The 24,048-nt window shown below is 42.6% G+C and overlaps 1 protein-coding gene and 1 long non-coding RNA gene across 2 annotated transcripts in view; one reads left to right on the top strand and one right to left on the bottom strand.

Annotated features, from left to right (window-relative positions):
* The window catches only part of Rnf150 (ring finger protein 150), a 220,942-nt gene that overhangs the window by 84,722 nt on the left and 112,172 nt on the right, over positions 1 to 24,048 (top strand). The window lies entirely within an intron of this gene.
* LOC134483336 (uncharacterized) lies at positions 6,359 to 19,505 on the bottom strand. Its single transcript, XR_010060191.1, has 2 exons — positions 19,374 to 19,505; positions 6,359 to 18,897 (listed from the first exon to the last, which is right to left on the bottom strand). It is a non-coding gene; the product is annotated as an uncharacterized LOC134483336 (long non-coding RNA).

Genomic DNA, 24,048 nt, shown 5'->3' with positions numbered 1-24,048 from the left:
ATCGGCTTCTCCGAGCATTCCCAGCAAAGATGAAATCTACTTTCACAGCTGGGAATAATTCGCTCCTTGGCATACAGCATCTTAGCTTTCTCTCTTGGGAAAATTCGTTTTTGGCCCCACAGTTTATTACAAAAATGATTCAGGCTTCTGTTTACATGATGAAAAAATGCAAAATAAATGGTACTCTTTTACTGGGAAACTGGGAGTAGTGCCTTCAAAGCAATTTGAAAATTCCAAATCTGTTCGAGTTATTTTGTTTCCTTCAGAAGAAAGTGGGGGCTTCTAAAGTTCTAACTCAACTCTGTGTTTTGTCCATGGAATGGATTCTTCTTGTTGTTGCTAGATAATCTGCCCAGTGAAATAAGGGTTTTCTCAGCAGGTGCCAGGCTATAAAAGTAAAACAATGCATCAACTTTAAAAAACAAAAGATTACAATGGCCTTTGGAATGACATGTAGTGTATGTGTGGGTGCTAGATTTCATGCTTTAGGAAAGCCTAAGGGAGACAGGGAGGTGCTGAGAATAAGTGATCTTACTTAAAAATAAAAAAGAAGGCCAGCATGTAAGCGGAATGTCAAATTTAAAAAAGAAATAAAAGGCTCGAGCGGCAGCGATGTCTCAGCAGGCGAGAGCACGGCAGAGGACACGTTTGGTTCCCAGCACCTACACTGGGAGGCTCACAATCACCTGTAAACCATGTCCATGGCAACTGCCAAACCTTTTCTGGCAGTGTACTGCACTCACATGCATGCACATACATGTGCATAAACACACATGCACACAGACACACATACACACAGGCACACACACATATACACACACAAGCATAGATACATACACAGACACACATACATAGACACACATGTATACATGCACATATAAGCAAATGCACACACATATGCACACAGATACACAGACACACAGGCACACAAATACATACACACATGTATACACACATGTATACACATACATCACATACACACATACACATTCTTATATATACACACATGTACACACATATGCACACACATAAAAATTTTAAATGTTTTAAGGGCAAATAGAGGTCAGTATTCCTTCCAGTAATAAGGAGAGTCATAAATCCATATCCTACCATATAGTCAGCCACTATAAATATCACTTCTTATGCTCAGATAAAGAGCAGAATGAAAAAATAAAGAGAAATGACAAGTCTCTAGTGAGCAGTAAGTCAAAGTCAAGGAACCTGGAAGTCAGATAAAGAATTAAAAAAAATGGCGGGGCTGGAAATGCCTTAGCTGGTTAAAGCACTAGCTGCACGTCCAGAGGACCCTGGTTCAATCCCCAGAACCCACAGGGCAGCTCACACCTGTCCGTGACTCCTGTTCCAGGGGATCCAACTTTCTCAAACAAATATACGTGCAGGCAAAATACCAATGCACATGAAATAAAAATAAATAAAAAAGTTTACATAAAATATTGGAAAACCTCGACTGAGCGTTCTACGAGTTACAGCAATTGTGAGCTCAGGGTTTCTTTGGGGTAGAAGTTGATTACAATTATCAGGGTATGACGAGCTGATTAGTTAAGAAATTCACTTGCTTTGCTTGTGCTGTGCTTTGGGGCTTGGGGTGTCATATTGTGAATACTTTCTTTCCTTTGCATTGACTGTTGTCTGACATAGTATCATCAAGGTTTCTCTGGCGAATTTATAAGTTAGCAGTGCCCACAAGTAGACTGCAATTAGGACTTTCCTTATCAAAAAAGGAATATACTGACTGCTTTGCAATAGAGATTCACTAACTAACCAATGATGTTCCATTCATACAACCCATCATTCTAAATGAGGGGTGCGTTGTCCAAAGTCTCTAGAGAGCTGTTGAACATACCACTAACACCACTTCTGAAAGGGGCTTCACGTGCTGAAGTCTGTTTTGTTTTGTTTTGTTTTGTTTTGTTTTGTTTACCATATGAAAGATAATATCCGAGTGCCGAGTCTGGTATTTTCAGACAGCTGTGACCTAGCCCTCCACTGTCGTGGACTCTTTGTCTCTGGCTTAGTCATGCAACAAATTTTGCAAGCACTTTCTGTATTCCAGAGACAACATAGAGTGCAGCAGTGGAATAGGTCAGGCACAGCCCTGCGTGCAAACTTTAAACTGAATCTCCCTAGGGTGGAAAGGGCAGCTATATTTTCCTTGTTCCTCATGCCTGCACTATGGATATTTTTAGAAGCCTTTGCATGCACTTCCTGTATGTACTGGTACAGATTTACGACTCTGTCAGCCCCAAACGCCCTGTCGTTCTGCCTCTCAGTTCCTCCTTCCTTCTAGAACCACGACTGCCTCCAATCATTCAGGATGTTATTGAAACACAGCTTCAGAAAAACAGCTCTTGCCTTGGTGCTGTCCTCTTTCCTCCTCCCCCAGGCCTGGGCCAGGAATTGCCATAAGGGTGTAAGGGCTTCCACTCTAGCAAGCCCTAAAGGATATTTATTAAATTGAAAAACGGCACCATGGAAACACCTTGGAAAATTGTTCACTGGTTTACACTAAACACATCAGTTTAATCCTAATGGTTTACAGGCTCGATTTCCTGACTCTTCAGATGTGTGCATATCACCAGATGTCACCTATGCTATGATGAGTGAGTGTCCTGTGAACCGGCAACTCCCACGTGCATAAAGGAGATGACGGGGCAGAGGGTGTCACTCTAGATAGGCAGACTACTTCATGAGAGTCTCTGCCTCATGGCACTGTGTTCTTATAACTGACATGTCTCCTGAAACATTAGTAATATTTGATTAATATTATTAACACATATTAACTTCCCACTTCAGCCCTTCGGAACATGGACGTTTCCTTCCACTGCTATTAAGAGCATTGAGCAAGGGCACCCTTTCCCTTGTGGCTCCACTAAGCGTTCCTTAGCCTTTTTCTCCGGCGGTGCGAGCATTCATCTGCTCATGGCATTAGAGTCTGTGAGGGTGAACCAGTGAGCAGCAGGAAGGAGCTTTCACCTGGAGCCTTTCCCATGCTGGCCCACACCAAGAGCACCCTTGACTTCACGAATGCTGCTTTTGAGACTCCTCGGAGGCAGAGAATCCTGAGTTATTCGTACTAGACCTTTCCATCCGAGCCTTTATCCTTCACTTCCCCAAGCTGACTCTCTATCCTGCTCGAACAGCACCCTGACCTTCCTCTACCCCCAGTCTCCAGCACTACCCTGCTCTTCCCATTTCTGTCCTTGTCACTTAATTATTTGTATACTGTGTTTATCTTGGGACTAGATGACCTCACCCAGTGTACTGTCCAATTTTATCTATTCTGCAGTGACATAACAGCATCTCCTTCCTTTGGAAGGCTGAATCATATTTCATATAACATTTCTTCCTATGTGTATGAGGCGTTTAGCTACCCATCACTCATAGATGAATACTTCAGTTCATTTTGCGTCTTGCATATTGTGAGCAGTGGTCCAGTGAACCTCTGTTACTGCAGAGATCTCTTTGAGAACTTGCTTCAACTCATCTGGACATTTGGTGCCATGGTGTACAAAAAAAATGGTGTTTGCTTGGCATAACCTATGATTTCTTCTGCCTGGGGGAAGTATTGTCAGGGTCCATTGTTTCATAAAGATGTCCAACTTCTTTTAAATCAGTAATGATAATGGTAAGGAGAGTCATTGTTAACTTCCTTTTACACCAACACTTTAGTAAAAGACAGCATAATCCTTATTGCTTAGAATACCAATGGTAAGTGCTAACCGTTACTCCGATTTAACAATCCTAGAAGTTTAACCAGGGTTCGAGGTGGTGTGCAAAGAATTTGTTTGACCTAGTAAGCTTGCACTTAAGTGTTGCAGAGAATGTCTGGTTTACATTATGTAGCCCTCCTCATAGGGCATAACAAAAATATCAGCCACTCCAGAGGAGGGGGATCAGGAAGTCGCATGGGTATCATGTGATAGAAGTCTGTTTTCTGCGAAAAATCAAGGAAATAGCATATTCAGCAACTGGTATAGAATCCAGGAGAAGTCCTTGCTTGACTAAAAAGAGATGTGTTTTCTGTGGTTTCTACATAATTTTCCGTCACAGAGAATATGAGTTCACACGTTATATATAGTCAGCCTCTCCATTAAAGTGCAGGTAGGTCATGGGTCCTTGTAAGAGTAGCTGTTGAAACCATTTATGTCATCCTTTCTTAGAATCACCTGCTTCCTAAGGCCAAGGAAATAAATGATCATGAGTGAGCGGTGAACATTTGTGTGTATCAGGTATTCATGCATACATGTTCACACGAGTGTGCGTGTGTATGCACATGCATGTAGAGACTAGAGGTTGATAACACGTGTCTTCCTCTATAATGGACCTCCTTATTTCCTGAGACGGGATCTCTCACTGGGTCTGGAACTCTGATGAGAAAGAGTAGCTGATCTACCAGCTCCAGAATCCAGTGTCTCTAGCTCACCAAGAGCAGGGTTACAGGCTGCCACATCCAGCTTTGCCCAGGGATGCTGGGATCAAGTCATTTGCTCGAACAGCAAGCATTTATTAAGTCCCAACCCCAACCTCGTTCATTCTAACAAACAATGCTTGTTTGAGCGAATATTACGGATATTTGTGATTTTCATTTCAAGGTATTTCCAAAATTAAGATCACTATAGCAAAAGAAAGCCCCCAAATAGTTAATTGCCTCTTAGAACATGGGGTTTGCTGACAGGTTCAGGTTTTAACTGGAAATAATACTGATTTTAGTACTGGGAAAGCAAGAATACAAACAAAACGTCACAATTACCCTTGAGGACCATATAAATGTGTTAAACTAAAGAAACACTTCATTTTCTCTGTACTCCTAATACTGAGACTAGCATTTAAACCTCAGACAAGCAGCAGTTGGTGCCTGGAAACAAGCTGAAACCTTACAGTCCTCACACAACCAAAGAAGCTGACAGCATAGAGCCCCACTGCCTACTTCATTTTTCTTTCTTCTCCAACATTCCCTACTGACAGGAAAATTCATACTCCATTTGCCTAATGAACCATAAAGCTGGAATTTCCTAAGAGCAATGTCTATAACAGTCATGGCAAACTTCCAGAATTTTCCAGCAGAAAACGGGCCTCTCTCTCTCTCTCTCTCTCTCTCTCTCTCTCTCTCTCTCTCTCTCTCTCTCTCTCAAACTGTCAAGCTGTTGGCAAAATACAGCCCCCTATTAAATGACGAAGACTAAACCAATGGTTTTGGAAACATGCCCCGTCCTTCAGCAGAAACCTAGGAAAGAGCTGGCTAAGTGACTAGGCATCTCCTGTGGTCACACACAATGGAGATTAATCACCAGGGATTCTAACTAATTTCAGCCACTGCCTCTTAATGAATGTCAAATGTTAAAAGCCCACCAGCCTTTGTCCCCTCCTGACATTAGTGCATCTGAGTGGGACTGTTGTCTAGTGCTGCACACAGAAATGTGATTAATTCTACAGGGGTGGGGGTGCGGGTGGGGGTGGGGGTTGGTTCCAGCTTGCCCCAATACCACGCATGCAGCAGGCAAAGTGAGATTTTGATAGTGATTCCATCAGTAACAGAATCGGCTTAGCTCTGGGAGACATCATCGATCTTAGTCTAGCTTTAACTTCCTGCCAGATTTACTCTACATTAAATCTGCATTTGAATGGAGCAAAGTTGGTTCAGAACTGTGGGGGTGGGGGGAGGCATATTTTTGCAGATGTGCGTTTGTCTGTGTAGGTGGAAACTAGAGGTCAACTTCGGACGTCCTTCCTTGGGAGACACACACCTTGTTGTTACTATTGTATTTTGGATTTATTTTGTCTTCTCTTATTTGTAGACGTGTTCTGCCTTGTATATATGTGTTCTTTGTGTGTTCTGTGAAAGCTAGAAGAGGGTGTTAGGTCTTGTAGACCTGGAGGTGAGAAAGTAACCACATGTCTTTGGAATCAATCAAAGGAAGCCTGACTGGGACCCATGTCCACTGTACTCCTGGGGTTCGGCTTCTCCTTCATCACTAGTGACTTCACTTTCCAAAGCTGGCCAACTGCTAGGAGGGAATGATAGCAGCTTCCTCACCCAAAGTCCTCCCAAGGACCTGCCCTGCAGTGCACAGTGAACATTATCATAGAGACTGTGGAAGGACTTATTCAGCAGTAGCTCCAGGTTTTAAACACTGAAAGAGTATCTCGACTTTTCTCTCACATGTAAAGATTTAGAGTGTTAATTAGACTAAGCCACACCCCCAGGCCAATGACACTTAAATAATTGACGTTTATTAAGGAAATATTAACAAGCTGTCTTTCGGTGAAAATGCTAAAATCTTTGTCTGAAAAACTTCCACCACCTGTGAATGATGGTTCGCCTAGTGGTGGAAGGGCAGAGCGTTTTCTTCCAGGTCATGAATCTTCAAATTGGATCAAATCACTACTTAAGGTTCACGCTTGGGATCCCCCCCCCCCCCCGAGATGCCTGGCTGTATTCAACCTTTCAAGTTGCTTGCTAGTTTTCCTGTCTCTGGTTTCGTTAGTTCGTTTGGTTGTTTGTTTGTTTTGCTTTTCTTCTTTATGTTTTTTGTTCTTTACAAGAGGTTTCGCTTTCCCCAACTCCTTCGATGATGTCATTTCAAGCCTACATATATTTTGAAGGCTCTCTTTTTCTTACCAGAGTTTCCTGAGGCAGACTGGCCTGTTACGTAGTTTGTCAGCTAATTCCAACCCGGTGGGCGGATTGCTCATTTGCTTTATAATTAAGGACCGAATGGGGTGGGGGATGTTTATTGTTCTGTGTGTACACTGACAAGGTCTCTCTCCTGGGACCCATTAGCTCTCTGAAGCTGCAGAGGACTAGAAGGGCAGAACACAGACTGATGACATAAAGTATCTCAGTAAGGTTTACCTTAATGATACAGCAATTCATGATTTTATATATGCTAGTCAAGTAAGACATGTGGAAGATAATTCACCAAATTCTCTTCTTATACGTCTGCTAATTCTAATTACTAATTAGAATTAGAATTACTAAATACGTCTAAAAACTAATTCTCTCTGTGCCTCCTCTCCCTCTTCTGGCCAGCACTAATGTACACAGCAAGTGCACAATACATGCTGGTTGGATAAATACGTAAAGGCAGAATAATGACTAGTCATTATTCTAGAACTCGGTAGATGCTGGGCGTTCTACAGTATCTGCGAGGACTTCCCATTTGTAATCTCACATCTGTGGGAAGGTGAGGTGAGAGATGAGAATTTAGTCGACTGCATTGCAACAAATACAGACGAAAAGCAGCCGAGGGAAAGGCTGAACATGTTCAACAGTAGAATGACATAGGTATTAGAAGAATGGCGTCTTCAGCACTATTCTTTAGGAAAGGGTCACCCTGTGTGAACAATGAAGGTAGGTTTAGAGGATGATATACTTTTTTGTAGTGTTTCTGCCTGTCTCCTTCTCCAAGACTCCATTCAGTTGCTCACAACATGGGTATCAGAATGTGCTAGGAGAGGAAGATGCCTCCTGCTTTCTCAGACTATCTGTTTATTCCCAGGCCTTACGAATGGGCTTGGTCACTGAATTATCCTCAGGCTGAGGGATGAGTTACAACTGGCAAAGGCAGCCCCAAACACTGTGTGCTCCCAGCTCTTTGTATCCAGGAAGCCAGTTATGTGACATTTCTAGGGAACTCAGTTTTCCCTTGTCACTCTACATTCCCCAGCAACCCACTAACAAAGTACATATGTTCTTTCTGTAAGAGGAATGTTGGGGGAGGGAGAGAAACACCAGGAAAGAAATGAGCACAGGCTGGAAGAGCTGGGGCTGCCCAAGAACTGGTATCCAAACCCCTGGTTGAGCAAACGTCCCGCAAGGGGATTGCACACCTTGGTCCGAAATCCTGTGCCAACTGAAGGTCCCCATGGGCATTTTTGCTTGTGTAAAGAAGTTTTCCCATCACCTTTTATTCCTGAGTTATTATCAATGTCTTCTTTACACACTTCCCAAATTTTAGTAGCTGTCATTGTGACCATCATTGAGATGTTGCTGGCACAGCCTTCTGCTCAGCTAGGCATGGAGTGAGAATCACATCTGTGAGTCTCCTGATCACTGGTTGCAGGGAGCAGTCAGTGAGACAGCTGCACAGCTTGGCTTTAGCCTCAGAACTTCCCCTATGAGTCTTGCCAATTGCACAAAATCATTAGTATCATGCATCTCTCTCCCATGTTCAAAGGATTGATTCCAGGGACGTGGAGTAGAGAAAGGGGACAAAGAAACACCAGGAACAGGACACCAGGAGGAGAGGGGCACCAAGAAGCTTTGGCCTTGAACATTATGGACAATCTGATTTCCTTCTCCCTAGAGCAAGGGGACACGTCTATGCCCGGGGCACATAATGAGAAGGCGGCATATGGACCCAATAGCTGAAGCATGTGGAAAGGGAAATTGCCTCTGAAGTGAACTGTCTAACATTTATCACATGTTCTTATTCAACCCTTATGTTTAGTTAATTCTCCGAACCCTGACTTCATTAGTCATAGAAACAAAAGGTTCCAACAGCCATGTGCAGATTTAATGACTGAGCCTCTTTTCCTCTGTGACTTCTAACCCCTGACTTCTGATGCTATTCAATGGCATAGCTCAGTAGACATGATCTTTCATTGGAGCACACAATTATGCTGGAGGGGACCAGAAATGGCTTTTACTGTTCGATGACCTGACAGAGAATTTTTTCTTGACCCAGGTCTACTTCAGGCTCCCCCTGAGCTCTGACAATCAGGTAGAGATTCTTGTATTCCAATTTTTGATCTTTTTATTTGTCACTGTATTGTGAGTGTTCCCAAAAAAACTGCTAACTTGGTTCAGCAAGACTCCACCTTCAACTTGGTACTTCATCCCAGCACATTCTGATCCACTGGTCCTGCCTATTCCTTGACTAAAAACTCCCGTAGTTAATGGACTTTGTTTTTTAAATTAAACTGTGTTCTAGACTAAGCCTTCCTCAATTGTGACAGCCCTAAGGAAAGCTTGCTCCCAGACTTTAGGAACTAATCAGCCCCTGAGGTCCTTGACCTCCAAACCACCAATGTTCACTTCTCCTTCAGTGTAAAAGGCCTGTCTAACCCAGTTCTTACTCTCAACTTGGTTTTTCTTCATTGTAACCAAATGAAAGACCCTCTATTGTGATGATCTTCTGAGGGAAACAAATCGTGAAAGGATATGTGTAGTCTTTAGCATGAAAGTCACTAAGTGATCTGAGGATATAGGAAGGGAGGGTTTGGTCATCCATAGGACCTAGATGACTGGCTTACCTTTGCCCTAGGTTGCTGCTTTGAAAGATTAGGTATTATTGGCAACAGGAAGAGGCACTACAAACATGTCATGCATAGCAACAGTGTTCTCCATGCTGTTCATACTCTCTGAACTGTGCTTCTGAGAGGATCTGATGACCTAGATTCCTGGGTGGGTCCTAGTCTTGCTTGGCAGAGAGGAAGTTGGACTCAGCCATCTGCTTTCCTCCCAAGTTGGTACCCTGTTCATGTAACAGTAATGGTGCTCTGCCTCGGGATGTGGAATGCCATCCCACCTGCCTACAGACAATCTAAATTATGCCCATTGGGAAGGGGAAAGAAAGATGAGAAAACATCTTTACATATTATCAAGGACCAAAGATCCATGAAAGTATGCTATAGATAATAAAGCAGAAAAGCTTAACACAATTAAAAAACTAAAAAAGGTACTCATGAAGGATTTTTTTTTTACCATGGGCCAATAAGATGGAATAAAACTATATACAAAACAAAACAAACAAATGAAAAAACCACAGTGACCAAAATGAGAGAAGAGTGCTTTGTGGATTAATACACTAAGCAATCAAGATTCTGGTGCACCATGACTATTAAAAAATGGACTGGGATATGATCACGTGAGGGCTCAAAGTCAGATATGATCAAGTAAGGACTAGAGTTCTAGATATCTAGAACCCACATAGAAGAGAGTCTTTTCCTGTTGTGCGGGGAGTTCCTGGGGTTCACTGGCCAGCCAGGTTAGCCACATCAAGGCTTAATGAGAAAACTTATCTCACGACGTACAGTGAAGAGTGATTGAGGAAGACACCCAACATGGACCTCTGGCCGCCACATGTACACACATGCACATCAATCCCTACACATGTGCATACATACCAACATGTACACAAATGCAAAAGAAGTTAAGGAGAGTGATGTTTCTGGAGCAGGTGAACTTGGAAGTGACTTGAAGGGTCCGTGGGCTAATGCTGACTACAGGCCAAAGTTAGAAAGCAACCTTAAAAGGCTGAGCTATCATCTCCATGTTTGAAAGAGATCTTCCCTACAAGCTTGATAGATAGGTCCTGTCAGAGACACAAAGAAACCCTGCCTTCTGGAACCCTGAATCACTGAAATAGCTTTTGTTCAGGAGCCCTCTTGAAGTGCTTAGCATTAAAGATGCATGAATGTTGTTTGCTCAAAGCAGACTTGAAAATTTGAGGAGGTTTCCATAAGCACTTCCAGACTGTAGCTATTTAAATCTCAGTTTAGTCCTTAAACATATGCCGCAGGCTGGCAGTGGAGGGCAGGAGGCTCAACGGGAATGATGATTAAAGTTCAGCACACATTTCTAATCCTTTAAACAGCTCAGTTAAGCTGTCATTATAGCACTCTCAAAGACATCGATCTGAACTAAAACATGTTCTATGATATCTCAGTTGGTAGAATGTCCCCCCTAGCATATAGCAAATCTGGATTTGATCCCCAACACTGCATAAACTAGGCATGATGATGCACATCTTTAATTCCAGCACTCAGCAGTTCAGAGTCATCCTTGGCTATATATGAAGCTCAGGGCTAGCCTGGGCTACACATGTTAAGGGAAAAGTAGAAAAATGAGCAAGAGTATGTAGTTTTCCAGAAACTTTGATTTAAGATATTTATCATTTCAGATTTTATTTAAAAATAAAATCTCTGAGAGGAAAATCATTTTAAACACTACATTTTGTTTTGGAATTCACCTATGAAAATTCTCTTAAAATAAAGATCTGATTCTTGGTATTCTCCTAAATCTAGCCTTTGAGTCAAAGACTATTAAGCATCATGATGATACTCAAGGAAGGAGAGGGAGAAATGTTCATAATAAAATAACCAAGATAAAGTGAGAAAAGTAATTAAGTCAATGCCTTTCATCTAGGGTAGCTTGATTCCCAGAAGGGAATTTCTTGCCCCAATTCAGCTAGAGGCAAACAAAAGATCATTGTCCCAGTCCCTTAAGTTGGAGTGGATGGTTCTGGCTATATTATGAATTATAGATATGTCATAATTTTAAGGGCTAACTTGCAAATACTGTAACTTTGGACAGGGAGGAAACAGGGAGCTTAGATTCAGATTTCTGCCTTTCCCTTCCTCTTCTCTATCTCCTACTTGACCTATAAAATCCTGTACCTTTAGTTCTTCTAATCCCTTTCCTAAGTCTCATTTTTTTTTAAATTTAGGGGCATGTATTTTGAGAAGACATGATAAACTAAGAGAGTAACCATTGTAAATAATGATAATTGACATGTCAATTTTCTTTAAATCCATCTCTGTCATACCATTTTAAGTATCATCCCATAAAACTCAGAAGATATTTATTGTTTCTCATCTTTACATATCTTAAAATTTTATATATATATATATATACATACATACATACATACATACATACATACATATAAAATCTCAGATCTTGTGTGGTAGACCAGTGTCCTATTTGGATGAGAAACGAGCATGAGGAGACTGCTCGGGCAGAGATGCCCAGATCAGCTTGCTGTGTCTTTGAGAAGGTTATTTCACAGGTAGTTGCACCCCAGGGTTCTTGATCCTTCTTTAGGCTCAGTGAACCCCAACCATGTTGTGATGTTGGTGCTGCCTAAATCCCAGCAAGGGCTGGAGTGCTGCCTCAGGTTGCTTCGATTTGCTTAGGGATTGGGGAGAGAGCTTCTCAGTAGCTCTCTGTAGACCTCCTCACACTCACTTAGCATTTAATTTAGGCACTTCTGCAGCTTTAGAGTGCAGCCCTAACTGTCTATATTGGGAGGGGAGGGGGGACTTTTATCTCAGGTTAGTTGGGTTCTAAGCCCCATGTTGGGCGCCAAATTTTGTGCTAATTTCTTACTCCAATAAGCCCATATAAAAAAAACACACAACCCAGTGAAATGATATGATATGATATTTATATGCCTAGATTGGGCAGATCTATCACTATACTAGCTTATTCCCCAGCTATGAGACCCCTTACTATTTGCAATTTCTATTGGCTATGTGGTTCCACTCCATATTGGCTTCCACCTCCTCTTCCTCCATCCTCTCTCTTTCTGCCTCCACTCTTCAAGACCTCCAGTCCCACCTTTCCATTCCATAACCCAATTACAGATTCTAGCCTTTATTTTGCCAGTTAGAATGGGGAGAAGGTTTAGATGGGATCACCTGAGTATGTGATCTACCCCTCATTGTGGGCAGCCCCTCTTAAGGAAGGAAAATTAATATCAGAATAAAACAGCACCAGGGCAACCCACAACAGTAGCTTTATATAGAACCTTGGGAGGCCAGACTTGGGAAGAAGCCAAGTAAATGTATTTTGAAATCAAAGTGATGTATTCAGCTTGAGTGTCTACCATTTACAATCACAATGTCATTAAAAACACTTGACATTTTCAAAGGAAATGCTTTTTCCTACCAAGATAAAATATTTTAAGCTTGAGTCCATAGAACAGAAAGGAATCAGCCACAAATGGCTGAAATTATTTCTTAATGAGTATAAAGTATTAGGAATCCAATTCTTGAAGGAGTAACCTATGGAGACATAAAGACGTCAGAGGAGTGAGTCAAAGAATAGAGGGAAGAGGCAGAGGTCTTAGGGGCTTGAAAGTACAATGACCCCACAGTGACAGTCACATGCCATTACCCATGCTTCAAAAAGACTAGGATACACAGGAACAACAGCAAATTCAAAGAAGAATGGTGGACTTTGGTTAGTAATGGTATGCCAAGGTAGGTTTGCCAGTCAGGAATACACTCACTGATGTTTCATGTTGATGGGAGACAGTAAGGAAAGAACTCTGGAAGAGTTTGTTGAGGTGGGGTGCATATGGAGATGCTCTGTATTTGCCATTCAGTTTTGATGTGAAATAAAAAACTGTCCTAAAAGTACATTCTAATAATTAAAAATAAATAGGCCCTTGATGACTCTATAAGGCCCTGTACATAAAATGACAGTGACTGATGCCTTTGGGAGAAATAGGAGTGTGAGGAAAGAAATTGACTTCAGAGAAAGAACGTAAGTTCCACGTGAGAGTTGTAACACGTAGAGACATCCAGCAAGACACCAAAAAATAATGCACTAGACCTTAATAGCTGTGCTATAGTTCCTTACAAAGTGAGTTAATATATGATAATATTGACTTCATAGATAGAGTGCACTCACTGTGCTATGGTTCCTTGCAAAGCAAGTTAGTATATGATAATATTGACTTCATAGACAGGATTCACGCACTGGGCAGAGATCATCTAAATAGGTTCTAATTTTTCTTTGGTTGGTGAGATGCTCTGACCTCCGGGGATACTCTGGCAGAAGGACAGAAATATGCAGTTCACCTCCGGGTCCATTGAGACCCTGGTGGAGCACATTTTCAAAGGAGAATAAGGAAGAACCACAGTGGAATGAATGATTAAGGTCATTTGAAGAGGAGGTGGAGGTTGGGGGGAAGATCAAGAAATCCCATAGACAAGACCAATGATGACAAGGAAAGTTCCAGCAAAAGTCAATTGTCTCCCACCTGCACAGATATTGAGCAGAATGAAAGCTCAGAAATGTACCAGAGATTCAGAAGCTGGGTTGTGTTTTCACCCCTGAAAGGAACCTCAAGTGACAGTAGGAATTGAGCCAACAGCAGATGTTGACTTATTACCTTTAGTCAAGAATTAATAGCATGTAAGATGTATAAAAGCTGTTGAAGTGCTTTTTACATGTGTGTGTATCAGGCTCTGGCGTGACATGCACCTTTACATTACTGTATATAATTCATGTGTGCGTGTGCGTGTGCGTGTGCGTGTGCGTGTGCGTGTGCGTGTGCGTGTGCGTGTGTGTGTGTGTGTGTGTGTGTGTGTCTTTGTGTGTACACCCAAATGCATACCCCTATGGAAGTCAGAGAATGACTAGTGGGTGTCTGTTATCTCCTTATATCATGTTGATTTTAGGGATCAAACTCAAGTCATCAAGGTTGGGGACAAGTGTCCTCTGAGCCTTCTTGCTGGCTCCCATCTAGATTTACTTTTTGAGACAGGGTCAGTCACTGGCCTAGAACTCACCAACTAGGTTAACCTAGATTGCTCAGTGAACCCAAGGAGTCCACTTGTCTCCTTCCTCCCTAGCATTAGGACTACAAGTAGCTTTACAAATAGAAATGGGTTATGAACATTAAGCTTGGTTTATCATTCTTGAAATACAGAACAGTTAGTAGATGAGCTGCCGCCTTAGCCCTCACACACAGACACACAGACACACAGACACACAGACACACAGACATATACATGGGAGGGAGACAGAGATAGATGGGATGGAGTTACAGATACTCAGAATGTTGCAATAGGACAAAGTCTAAGAGACTATTTTCTTTTCTTAACCAACAATCAGACACAAGAGAAGAAGAAGGGACACCCTGCAGCAGTGCAAGGAAGCAGCTTGATACAGTGGAGCAGTTTGTCAGCAGCCCCTGGGCACCTGCCCAGGACCTTGGGGGATCAGGGATGGCCTTACTCTGAGGCTGCTGTAGCAGGTCAGAAAGAGCAGCTGCCTGGGGGCTCTCAGAAGCACTTTGCAGGCCTGTGTTGGGATCTAAATTGGGACTGGCTGAAAGAAGAGATTCTTTATTTCACGAAAAATTTCATTATGACTAGAAATAATTAGTGAGGGAAATGACTTCTAAAGAAAAGTTGTGCTCATCAAAAATGGGGTTAACCAGAAGTACAGCTAAAACCTAAGAATACGAGGAAGTCTTGAAGCTCAATTTCATATCAAAAGGGCTCTTTGTTCTTCAGAACCACTCAGTACATCCCATGATAAGCTTCCAAAATTCCTTTCACTCTAAGGAGATGTTTGTGCACGTGGATCTGGAGCTTGGTGCTTTCTGTCCTAACAGAGTTGTATAATCAATGGGTGAAAGGAAGCCACTTTCAATCCCTATGCGAGGTTTCTATCTACACAGTGATTGAGTAAGCTGGAGTCCATGCAGCAGGGAGACACAGAAGGGAAAGCACGTAGGTGTTTGTTGAACATCTTGGCACTGTACCAGGACCTTTTAGATAAATGACCACTTCTGTTTAATCCTGACACACTTAGGACTTCATGGTCTGCACAGGTCATTGTCAGTCAGCGATAACCTGCATGAACTCAGTGTTTCATGTTTAGATACATAGCTGTGTTTCCTTCCCTAGAGACCATACTTTTATACCTCACAATAAGGTCTATGAAGTCATGTTTCTGCGGCAACAATAGAACCCTTAAGAGTACGTTTCTGAAGAGAGGCTATCGTCAGAGCTCAGCAGCCATGAGAGGGACCTTCTGAGGAATCCTCATAGATGGCAGTGCCACTGTGGCCAGTGCAGCATGACCATCCACACTTGTCTCCTTTTCTTTTGAATCAGGGTGACAGATGGATGATACTAAGTCCACAGCTTTCAGAGTTACAACAAGGACTAAGAGTGAAGAAGGGCACATGTACCAGCCTGTCTGCCCAGACAGTAGCCTATTTCTTATAATTTCCTTACAAGAGAAATCTCTAAAGTAGGTTTCCATTTGGTGGGCAGGAGTGGTCTTTAGACTTTAATTCTATACAACTGATAATTAGGAATACAAATACAGATTTTTCAATGCCCTAAGGTAAAATCATGCCTTGGTTCTTTTGAGAACCTCTCAGAAACTCAATGCCACTCAGAGCCAAGCAAGGCTTCAGACTCTAGAGAACCTTGAGCTGCTCTCCACAAGGTGAGTCAGGAGTCTGCCCAGAATCCACACTATCTCTTCCCCTTTAATTCATCCTAACACATCCTCAGTTCCAGGGTTGGGCAACCCTCTTGGCCATGAGTATTATCTAGAAGCTGGGCTATGCTGTCTCTGTGACTGTCTCCAGATCCCAAAAGCAGCTTTTGGTGGCAGATGCTTGGTCTGTCCACACAGATTCATGAAGGTCCCTCAGAGCCTGAGTTGGAATAAATAGGGAAGGCATAGGCCTCCAGAAACTAGTCTTGAACACAAAGAGGCTAAGAATCATAAACTCAAGCCTCTCTCTCTGACATTTCCATCTCAAGATAGGTAGGAAGATGAAGTCTACTTTGTGACCTTAATGTACCACAGATAACCGTCCCTGTGTATCGTACATGACATGTGCTTTTTCCTGGGAAGATGAAACCATAACCTATTGGCATATAAGAGTCTAAATAAATCATTGGGCAGAAGGTGGTTCTTGCCTGCCATGGAAGTCCCAGACTTTCTAGCCACAAACTTGAAACTCAGTCCAACATATAAAACTCCATGTCTCCACTTAAAACATGTAGATGTGTTGTTAGCTTGGGGCAGTTCCTGCTTTTTAAAATTGAATTTGGAGATTCACATTAAACTCAAGCTTTCATTAAAAGGGTATACGGCACCCTAGTTACTCACTCCAGTCTGGCCCTGAGTTTTCATGCCAGTGTTTGAGCCACATTCCGGAACTTAGCTCAACTGTTGTTTGCCTGGCTATTGGCTTACTTAAGAATGTCTGCAGTGGTCTCCCTTGTCCACGGTTGGTTATGCCTGATCATAGCTAGTCCTGAACTCTCTGTATATTATCTTGCCCTTTAGACAGAAATCTATTTCAGTAAGTTTAATTGCTAAATTAGGTACATTAAGAAATAAATATTAAAACTAAAACAAAGTAATTTTGAGAATAAACTGGAATAAAATATTAATATTTTAAACTCATGAGCTGTTTCTTTCTAGAATTTTCCATTTAGTATGTTTGGGGACTGTAGTTAACTATAGATAGCTAAAACCACAGAAAATAAAACTCTGGAGAAGAGAGGGCTTCTCTATTGATCGCTGGCATCTAGGGCATCTCAGACAGTATGCTGCTTCCTCGGGAAGGAAGCCCATCACGCAGAATCATCCATGTGTGCCTCACAGCTTCCAGGGGTGATTTGCTGCCGCATACAGAACCAACATCATTAAACGTGTGAGAGGAGAACACCCAGAGGGACACGCAGCAAGGAGAGATTTCCAGACATGAGATGTCTGCAGTCTGAGGGGCCTGGCGACACCTGCAGCACAGACCACAATACCAGATAGAAGATTGAAGTTGGAAATCAAGACGGATGAAGACTCAGTGTTACTCCTCTTCTCCTGGATGAAATTTCATGAAGGTGGAGCAGTATAAACTGAGAAGACTTTTATTTTTGTTTCAGATAGAAAGATTAATTAGTACTTCTCCAATCCTCACTACATTTCCAGGTGCTGTTCTCAATTGGTCCATCTCATCAGCCTTGGGAAAACATCATCCTTACGGATGAGTGTCATTTACGCTTGCCTCCAGTTTGCAACGAAAGTGATAAATGTCGAGGAGGCCCACGAAACATTTTGTCCGCATGAATCACAGTAGGCTGGGGTGGATGCCTCAAAGTCTCTGGAGAGCAGCAGATCAGCCCCAGAACACGAATTCAGGCAGTGCAACTCTAAGCTCTAAGGCTTACAATTTAGAGCACAGCAAGGTGGAAGAAAAGGTCTTGCAAATGCCAGAGGAGAAAGATGTCCTGGACGTAGCACAACCAACTATTAGTTTGAAGTCACTGGTTGACAGGAGAGCTGGGCTGAGCTTTACAGAGCCTCATCCCATGACTTTCCACAGTGTTGCAGCATATAATAAACAAGGCATAGTCGTTGAATTGACAGTGTTGGTGCAGGCGTAGACAGATAAGACCATGGTTCAGTGAGGAGAGTCCAAAATCAGAGCAGAATATATAGGTCACTCTGAACTACAGTGCACGGAGAGGAAGGGGTGATTCTAAAGGGATGGAGTCAAGTACACTAGACAGCCATAAGAAAGAAAAGACCCTGAACCTTGACTTGTGTCATGTAAAAACATTAACTTCAGAGATGGCAAATCCGAAAATAAAAGCTAAACGAGTGAATTCTCTCTAGGAAACAAGAGCCTAGATATCGCTCTTTGTGACCTTAGATAGATAAAGATTTACTCAGTAAGAGGTAAACAACATCAACTATGAAAACATTATCAGGCAGAGTTGATCGGAGACTCTGGATTTAAGAGATCATTGAGAGAGAAGCACTGCCTATGACAAGGTCCACTCACTAGACAGAGCCAATAAAGCTTGAGTACTATAAAGAACTACAAGTCAGTGAAAAATGAGACAGCCAATCTACAGTTAGCAAATGTCTTGGGCACTCCAGGCGAGGATATATAGAAGCAGAAACTTGGAAATGATGCTGATAGAACTGGCCATGGCTTGTTGAAATGAGCTTCTTATGTAATAATTCTGAAACTCCAGAGCAGACTGCTACAGAGTATGCTTAGCTCCTGAGAGGGTGGGTGCCTGCCTGAGGGAAAAAGGAACTTCCAGTTCGTTGGCTATAAGATCCAGCCGTGGTGGCTGAGACCCACTGCAACTCCTTCAGCTTGAACTGGGCGCGTTTCATGACTTTCCGTCGCAATTTGCCTCACACAGGGTCTTCACCGAGATCCTTCAGTGACTTCACTTGGGCAAGTGGAACTCAGGCTCACAAAAATTTAAAGAGCCCTTCATGCAGGGACACCTACTATTGGGAGATAAGAATGGAGATGGCGATTCTTTATCTCTCAGTGGAACCACGTGTCATTAGTGAGATGTCACTCCCTGGGAAGGAAGGAAGGTATATTAAAATGGGCAAGTTACAATGAGCAGCCACATACTTCGGTTAATCCTATTGAACATGAACACACACACACACACACACACACACACACACACACACACACAGCATTCTCAGCTCTCAAACAGTAGGAAACAGAACATCAAATAGCCTTAGTACCAAGATAAAGATGTAATCGTGTTAGTCCACATACACAAGAACCTTTAGGAGATAAGAGCTGTTGTTCACCCTGTATGCAAGCACACTAATTATTTGGCATGAGTAAGGAAATCTTGTTATCAACCTATCTTCTGAAATTTAAGGAGCTTCTCAAGCTACATATTAAGAATTTCCGTTCAATAATTCAAGAAATTCTTAGCTTTGCTACTTGATCTTTTGGAGGTAGACTAGGATAGTGGAAAGAGGACCGCATCGCCAACAAGCCAGGCTTACACTGAGTAGTGACTCTCCTAGAACTTACGCTGCTGGCCCTCTGGCACCTTAATGGAAAAGGCATTCTCAAGTTCCCAGCTGGGTCCGATCTTGAATTACAGTTTCTCAGCCCTCGAAGGAAAGAGGTGCATAGGAACCAAGTTAATTCCGAAGCTCACACAGCACGAGTAGACAACATTTACCCACAGGGAGGTGGGGAGGAGTGAGGCAGACAGGTTGCCACTAGCAACCACTCGTTTCTGTTATTCCTGCTACACCAGTGAGTGGAAAACAAACTGCCTTTGACCAAACGAAGAGTTTAGAACTTTAATTTGTTGAAATGATTGGGAAGTCTGCCTGCAGTATCTGTTTGTTTTAAGACAAGAAAAGCTGAACGAACGAAGACTACATCTGGAGGCCTTGCAAATGCCCATTGTTGGGGTTAATAAAATTGCCAAGAATCACCTAAGGCATGAGACAATATTATTCTCTATTGGAAGTAAATTGCCAAGAGTGCTTGCCTTTTTTAAGTATTAGAAAGTAGCTATGACATTAGTAAAAAAACTTTTAACTGCAGTTCTCCTAAATACCTGTATTTTTTATTGCAATTGAGAATATAACACATGGTGGGAAAAAATGAGATTTTAGATATTACTTTCTTCAAAGAAAAAGCATATATACACACTTGATTTTATACTGTATTAGTAACAGTGTTGTTCTAAAATAGAGACATCAAAAAAAGAAAAAAAAAACCCACATGTCTCAGAGAGTTAATCCCTACTGGGAAGTAGCAATCCTAGCTCCTAAAGGCACAATGACATTCCCAGTCTTGGCTCATTTTGCATTTATAACTTTTGGGGTTTTAATGTAATACACTGAGTCCTTAAGGTTATAAAGGAATTAAAACAGTAATAAATTTTCATTACTTCTTTTTATAGTCTAGCTCCAGTGATTCATACCCGTACACTGGGAACACGGAAGAAGCCACAGAACAGCCTGGCCTCGCCTTTATTTCAGTATGAGGCAGAATTATCAGATATCATGCTCGTCCCTGTGCAGTGGCACTGCATTCAGTGGCTGAAGGCTAAGGACCAGATCACAGGGCCAGGCAGAGTGGTGCATAGCTTTAATCCCAGTAATCAGGGGGCAGAGGCAGGCAGATTTCTATAAGTTCAAGGTCAGTCTGGTCTACAGAATGAGTTCCAGGACAGTCAGGGCTACCCTGTCTCAAAAAAAAAAGAAAGTTACAGTGGAGAGCCATCAAGGAAGACATCGGTGTTGATCTGTAACCTCCACACACAAATGTACATGAATATGTGAGTGCATGTATACTCCCCATAAGGTCACACCAACATCACACACACAAACACACACACATACACACACACACACACACACACACACACACACACAAACAAACACACAACAGGCATACAAAAAAAATTCTGTCTACTCAGAACATTTAAGGTCTCACTGAAGTAAGAAAGAAGGTTGGTTGCGGCCATGTGGAATAATCATTTCTCAGAGATTTTCCTGTCCTTCAGGAAACCCCTAAATATTTGCATGCTGCCTAGGCTCTAGCCTCACCTCTGGGCCCGCTCAGTCTGAAGAGCTGTTCCCTCTCTCAGCAGGCCTCATTTCCACACAGTTTGAATCTACTTGTCCTCCTGTCTCTAAGGTATACATTTTCTGACTCTTCTGATTAGCTCAACACTGGGGATGGGATTCCCAACACTGCGTGTTCGCCCACCTCCAGTCCATTTGGTCCCATCCACACCTATCTTTCAAGTGTTCTTTATTCAGGCAGCTTGGAGTTCACCCCTCACCTCAGGAACGTCTCCACAGACCCATCTTCTCTAGTTGAAGTCTCAGTGCCACTGTAGATGACCTGTACAACCTTCCTAAAATTAAGGGTTCGCCCATGATCGTCAACTAGAGAATGGCTTCATGAGAAATAGTCCTCCTGTTGTTGCTACTGATCCTTCCTCGGGCCTCATTTAAGATTCGTTGTCCGTTGATTTCTTCTTCTTCTATTTCCATTCAGCACTTGCAAAACATACCACGTGCTTGGATTTTAACCAGAGAGCCTTTGATCATGCTGTTTATTGTCCCTCACTCACACAGGCTAAAGAGGCAGCAAAGTGTTCGTCATGCATGCACAGTGACCTTTGTTTGCTCTCCGACACCCACATGAAAAGCCAACCAGGTGGCTAGTGTTTATAATCTCAGAACTAGGGGAAAAGAGAAAAGAAGGCTCCTGGGGCCCACTGACCAGCCAGCCTAGCCCACTTGACAAGTTCCAGATCCCAGTGAGACACTCTGTTCAAAATATGCAGATGGGTGCTTTTATCAAATAATAACGGAGGCTGGTCTCTGGTCTCTGCACACATGTGTACACATGTGTGGACACACACACACTCACATACACGCACACACACACACACACACACACACACACACACACAGACACACACACACAGACATCCTTCCCTTGACATTTCTTTTCCAAGGGAATAGTCTGCTGTAACCATTGATCAATCAGGCCTGGATAAATGCAAGCAGAGTGTAGTTTTCTGATGCTCTCCAGAAACAACCAGGTTAAAAATATTTTTTAACATGTAGGAACAATCCTCACATTACAGATGCAGTAACTCTTGAAGCCCACATGTCTCAAGGCAGCTTTTTAGAACCGTAGTCCATCAAGAGCAATTCTGTATCCACCAAGCACAAAAAGAGGCACGACAAGGTATAGCACTTGCGACCCAAGGAGATCGGAATCATGCTTCTACCATGATGGTGCCCACCTATAACCTCAGCTCGCAGCGGTCAGGAGAGGGAGGTTGTGAGAACCCATCTCAACGAGAAAGAGGGAAAGAAGGGAGGAGAGAATTCTGCCTCCATGCTCACCTGGGTCTTCGGGCTCTGACCTTACCACAGTGTTCTCACCAACAATGGTAACTTTAGAATATGAATATTTTCAGACATAATTCTATTACTGACATTTGGATAAGAGAAAGTAGAAAATTATAGACTTGACTAAAGTTCAAGGTGTTACAGTTGTCTGCCTCTTCATTCTCCCTCTGCCTCCCACCTCTCCTGTGCTGAGACATTTCCTCCCCAGTCTTCAGAGCTCAGCATTAGGAACCTTCCATAAAGTCCTTCCTGACTTCAGGCCCCACACACAGCTTCTTTCTAGAACATTCTTACAGAATCTTATGTTTTTATAATTAGTTATCGCAGTTTTCAATTATATATTTACTAGTAGTGGTTTTTTAAGTCGATATTTATCACTCCCATTACATGGTAAGCACTGTGGAAATTGGGACCACACACACAGTTTGCTCATTGTTGTCATACACACCAGACAGAGCCCAGCACATTGCTGAGTAAAGGAGGTGAGGAGAGCCCAGAACCTCTGTCCTGGTGTGTTTCTCTGAGAAGCTAAACTCAGAATCCAAATTAGCTTATGGTCACAACTCCCTGACCATAAGCTCACATCCGAACCAGCCTTTCTCTCGGGGCAGTATCTGCAGGCTATTCTGGAATCTAAGCAGTCAGCAGGATTCCAGTGGGCCAACTCAAAGGCCTTCTCAAACCAAAAGGAAGTAAGGAAGGGCTTGAAAGAAGAGCATTCTGGGAGTGGGATGAGGAAGAAGTAAATCCTTGCCGTCACCTGGGCTTCTCTTAGGACCCACCTCTCTGTGGTGTAGAAAACCATGCAGTCCTTTGATTCCCCTTGATAAACAGACATATCTATGGCCTTGCTCCCCTTCCCAGGGGTTTCAAGGTTTTGGGGTTCAGGAGGAAATATGAAGGGTTAGAGTGTAAGAAATGTCACCAAAGTGGAATAGAAAGATGGGGCAAGTGAGAAGCAAGTCCCCCTCCCTTCTCGCACCTGCTCATGCCTACCCATCAGTTCATCAGAGGATTTCATCCAGGGGTTGGTCCTGGCAATGTGTGTAGTTAGCATTTTAATCCTAATACGCTTGTATAAAAAAACACACATTTCAGATACATTTTATTTATAAGCCATATGCTTATAAATTAGATAGGGCTATGCTAACTTATTCCCCTGATATAATTACCCTTGTTACTTGCTGTTTCTCCTGGCCATGTGGTTCTATTCCATGGCGGCTTCCTTCTCTTCTCTTTTTCTCTCTCCAACCTTCAGTCCTACCTTTCTTCCTCTACTGTCCAATCACAGGCTCTAGCCTTTTATTGACCCGTTAAATTGGGACTAGAGTTCACATGGCATCACTTAAATATGTAAGGACCTACTCTTCAGAGGCAACCACATCTTGAGGAGCCAGTATTTAGTATGAGAATACAAATGGCATCAGACCAACCCCCTACAGGATTAAACATGGCCATGGGTGGGCTCTGGTCTCCCCTCTTTCACCTCTGCTAAGATATTTGCACCATGTACCCATGTCTTCCTGAAGAATGGCACCATGGAGGATGATAGTATACTGTGAGTTTTCCTCTTGTAAATATTCCCATAGCTTGTCCTTGCCTTCTTTTTCAAAACCCAGTCCTTAACCACTCTCAGAGTTGGCACATTATGTGGTAAGTAATTCTGTGTAGAAACAGGTCCTGCTGTACCCCAGTTACAGTGGCTTTCGTGTAATGATGACGTACAAGACTCTTGATTCATCCTTTCAACTCATTGGTCTTTCTGGCAGTGGTGGGAATGCTTCCAGAGCTGAGTCCATGCTACCTAGGCA

The sequence above is a fragment of the Rattus norvegicus genome, chromosome 19 (genome assembly GCF_036323735.1).
Source record: "Rattus norvegicus strain BN/NHsdMcwi chromosome 19, GRCr8, whole genome shotgun sequence".
Taxonomy (NCBI): domain Eukaryota; kingdom Metazoa; phylum Chordata; class Mammalia; order Rodentia; family Muridae; genus Rattus; species Rattus norvegicus.
This window is presented reverse-complemented; position numbering and strand designations above follow the sequence as displayed.